Below are 4,540 nucleotides of genomic sequence, written 5' to 3' on the forward strand. Positions count from 1 at the left end.
GCTGGGAGAGCAGGGTTTGAGTCCCACTCTGTCACTAGGCCTCGCCCCCTCGGGTCTGCACTCTTTTTCTGTCCCTGGGCAGCTCCTGGCCGCCATGAGATGCACGGGACCAGGGTGGGGAGAAAGCAGAGAGGCCTCAAGGTCCTACCCGCGTGGGTGGCTCATTAGCTGAGACCCGATCCTGTGTCCCAGGACCACTGAATTCCCACCGTAACCAACGTGAGCCCAAACACACAGACAGGGGGCCTTTATCAGTCCTCACAGCCACCTGGTCTTGCTGACCGCCACCAGGAAGAGGGCTGCAATGGACGGGCCGAAACTGCAGGTCTTGTTGCAGGCTGTCGGCCCGCGGCGCGTGGAGGCAGCCGTCTGGCCCTGCACAGCAGCCCTCCTTGTTCGTGGCCGGGCGGGCGCAGGGGCTGTGTTGATCTTGGAGGATGCACAGGCACTCACAGTGTTCCAAGAGAGGTGTTCCACGGCTGCTTGATGGAAATCATTTTATGGTCCATGTAGGTGTTGGGGAACTCCCATCCTGCAAATATTTCCAGGCTAAAAATACCCTGGTCACGCTCGGTGGTGGAGAACTTGGGGCCCAGTGTAACCGTATGGATCTCAAGCTGCAAACTCAGGCAAGCAAGAAGCATAACTCTGTTTTCCTACAACTCACGTCTTCTGAGGACCATCCTGTGTGGTGGCAAAGCTGGTTCTCAGTCAGCTCAGTGTTCTTCCCTCAGGGCCCTGGACCGGTAGATTGGGTAACTTCCCCGGTGGGGGGTGGGCTGCCACAGAAAGCAGCTATTGAGGGTATCTGACCTTTGGTGGGGGCTTCTGTGGTTGTTATTAGCTGTTGTCAAGTTGGCCCCCGACTCATGGTGGTCCCATGCACAATGGAACGAAATCGGCACCATCCCCATGATCAGTTGTGGATCGGACCATTGTGATGCATAGAGTTTTCACTGACTGATTTTCAGGAGGTTACCAGGCCTTTCTTCCTAGTCCTTTGTAGTCTAGAAGCTCTGCTGAAACCTGTTCAGCATCCCTGCTCTGCTCTCCTGACCCCAACTATCCCTCCCTCTCTGCTTGTGAAACTCAAAAGCTGATTGTGAAACTCAAAAGTCAAAAATTAACTTCTTTCTTCTCAGTTTTCTGCTGTGTCTTCCTGTCTCTGAACCACGAATGCGGAAGTCTCTGGGACTGTGGTTCTCAACTGGGGTGATTCTGTCCCCCTCCCTTCCCCAGGGGACATCTGGCAATGTCTGGGGCCATTTTGGGTTGTCACAACTGAGGGAGTGCTATTGGCAACCAGTGGGCAGAGGCCAGGGATGCTGCTAAATAACCCACAATGCACAGGACAGCCCCACCACAGAGAATTCTCCAGCCCCCAATATTAACAGAACCAAGGTTGAGGAACCCTGCCCTGGTGGAAGGGCCAAGGACAACTGAAAAAAACGAAAAGAGTGCTTCAAACATATCTAGATTACCTCCTTCTCTGCATCCTGGTGAAGAAATAATATTTTCTAAGGAAAATTATTCTTGTTCCTACGCTAGCTCTCCTCCTTGTCCTTCCCTGGGAGAGAGGGCTTGCTTGTATTCTTCTGGGGCCTCTGTTGAAGGTTGCCCAGAAACTGTGAGCTCCAAGGTCAGGACCCTCTGTCTCATTCCTCACTACAACCCCCTCCCCCAAGTGATCCCACCACACAGTCCCAGCCCACAGTGAGTACTGGGCAAGTATTGACTGCCTGACCGAGGATTGCAAGGGCCAGGCTTCCCTCAGCTCCGCTAGCCAGGGAGAGAGGCCGGCTGGGGGAGCCAGTTCCCAGGTTCAGGAGAACAACTGGACCTGCCTCAGCCCAAAGGCCACCAAATTCACAAACAAGAGAAACAGGACTTGGTGGTGTCCTTAAGAGCATGTCCCATGCCCTCTTGCATTAACTAGTGTGTTAGCTCGAATCTTTCTTTGTAACCAACCAGTAGACTAGTTACTGCTGAGTCCATTCTAACTCATGGCGATGCCGTGTGTGTACAGAGTAGAACCGTGCTCATAGGGTTTTCAGTGGTTGATTTTTAAGAAGTAGATCACCAGGCCTTTCTTTCAAGGTGCCTCTGGGTGGAATCGAACCTCCAACTTTCCGGTTAACAGCTGAGCACCACCCAGGGACTCCTTTCTTTGCAACAGACTCATTTAAAGCACTTTGTGAGGACTTGGCTGGCTCGCTGAACTGGAAGGTCTGGGGAGGATGTCAGGCATGGAGGGAACCAGGGACGCCATTGGACTCCCACTGTATCCGCTCACTTTTACTTCTGCCCACCCTGTTTTCCTCTGGCCACTGGCCTGATTCCATCATGAAGAGATGGCACCTCCATGATGTCATGGACGACGGGGCAGCCCCCTCCCGCTTGTGTTGCCACCATAGCTCATGATTCCCAGGCACAGCAGCCGTCTGTCTCCCGAGGGCCCACAGATTCCTACAAAGGGCTCCAACTGGCCCTCCTGGGTCACCAGACGGTCACTTGTGGGTGGGTTGGGGCAATGATTATCAGCAACACGTGGGAGATGGGGAGAGCGTCTCCAAAGGAAAAGAAGCTGGCAAACCAAACTGCCCCCACCTCCCACCCCCAGGCCAGACTCAACAGAGAGGGTCCAAGGGTCCAGCCTGAGGTTTATATATATATATACATATATATATATATATGTATATATATATACATTTATATAATTTTTTGGTGTTTTACTGTTTATTTAGGACAAATACTCCATATCCATGAGTCTCTCCAGTCAGAAGTTCTTTGAGACAATGCCGTTGGCCTTGGCCAGTCGGAGAATGGAATCATCTGACTCACCATCCTGTCAATGACCCTGTAGATAGTGTAGGTCTTCATCTGGCTGTTGAACCTGCTGGTGACCTCGTCAGGCTTGGCCACATTTGTCTGGATGGATGCGTGGTCCTTGGCGGTGATGATGCAGTTGTTGGCGGAGCGTTTCCGTGACACATTCAGGTCGACAAACTGACTGGCGTTATTCTGCATGTCAAGGCTGTGCCTGTGGTCACCACGCTGAGCATAAGCAGAGAAAAAAAACAGCCTGAGACTTTCTGTCCCTTCTCAAGTTGTTCTTATGAGACAGTGTGTTGGCCGAAACACCCTTGTCCTGCTCCAAAACATGGCCCCCAAGCCCTCGCTTTGGTTTTATCTCACACTGTCCATGACTCCCTCTTCCCTCTGGCTGTTAGGAAGCTCAGTGCCCTGCCTGGGGCCTGCCCCTGGGGTCTGCAAGCTTCACAGCTTCACTGCTTCACATGGCCCCTGTGCCCTACCCCTGCCTTGTTTCCCTTGTCCCAGCTTCCTCTCTCCTTCTAAGTTAACTTGCTGTGTGGGTGTCACTTTGTAAGCCACTGTCTGGAACAGAGTGAGAGGAAGAATAAAATCAAGGCCATCAACAGTGACATTGTGTGGCAGCTGGATTTTCCCTCAATTCTTAGAGTATTAGCGAGAGAAAAACCTGACAGGTCTTGGGGTTTCAGGACTGACAGCTTGTCAGGGGCTTTTTCAGGCACCTGGGGTGAGGATGTTAACCTGGCAGGCCCACTCATAGGACCAAAGAGGGACCCAAGGTGCAAGCGTGGTCCAGAGCAATGCTCAGACCTGTGATCTAGTGTGTCCAAGGCCATCTTCAGATCTAAGAGAATGCTCGCTGGCTGGCTGGCTGGCTGGCTGGCTGGCTGGCTAGGTACATGCACGCATGCATGCATGCATGGATGGATGATGGATGGATGGATGGGTGGGTGGACAGGTGGATGGATGGGTGGATGGATGGATGGATGGGTGGGTGGACAGGTGGATGGATGGGTGGATGGATGGATGGACAGGTGGATGGATGGATAAATGGATGGGTGGGTGGATGACTGACTGGCTGGCTGGCTGGCTGGGTAGATGGATGGATGGATAGATGGAATAGATGGACGGACGGACGGATGGATGGATGGACGGATGGGTGGATAAATGGTTGGATGGATGGATGAATGATGTGACCTCAGTTTCCCCACTTCAAACCAGCATGGAGTCTTGCTACATGTTTCTCGCAGAGAAAGACAGAGTCCTCCCAGGCTTTCAGACTGGGGGACATGGAGCCGTTTCTGACAGTGCTCTCTCCTCAGGCCCAAGTCCATTTGGCCTTCACCCTGGCAGGGTGGTCAAGTGCTCCCACTCTGGACTCTGCCCAGGTTCAAATTCAATTCTTTCATAGATCAGCCGTGTAACCTTCAACAAGTGCACAAGTGCTCAGTGGTTGCCGTAACAAATGACCACAAATGGACATTTACCCTCTCACAGTTCTGGAGGCCACAACCCCAAAATCAAGGTGCCGATAGGGCCACCCTCACTCCAGAGGTTCTACCCTGTTGCCGTTGACTCCAACTCATGGCGACCCTGTAGGACAGAGTAGAACTGCCCCATAGTGTTTCTAAGGAGCTGCCGGTGGATTTGAACTGCCGACCTTTTGGTTAGCAGCCGAGCTCTTAATCACTACACCACCAGGGCTCCT

The 4,540-nt window shown here is 52.7% G+C and overlaps 1 pseudogene; it reads right to left on the reverse strand.

Moving 5' to 3' along the window:
• Positions 1 to 2,776: 2,776 nt before the first annotated feature.
• On the reverse strand, positions 2,777 to 3,060 carry LOC101351494 (40S ribosomal protein S21 pseudogene; annotated as a pseudogene).
• Positions 3,061 to 4,540: the final 1,480 nt, after the last annotated feature.

The sequence above is a fragment of the Trichechus manatus genome, unplaced genomic scaffold (genome assembly GCF_000243295.1).
Source record: "Trichechus manatus latirostris isolate Lorelei unplaced genomic scaffold, TriManLat1.0 scaffold00045, whole genome shotgun sequence".
Classification (NCBI taxonomy): Eukaryota; Metazoa; Chordata; class Mammalia; order Sirenia; family Trichechidae; genus Trichechus; species Trichechus manatus.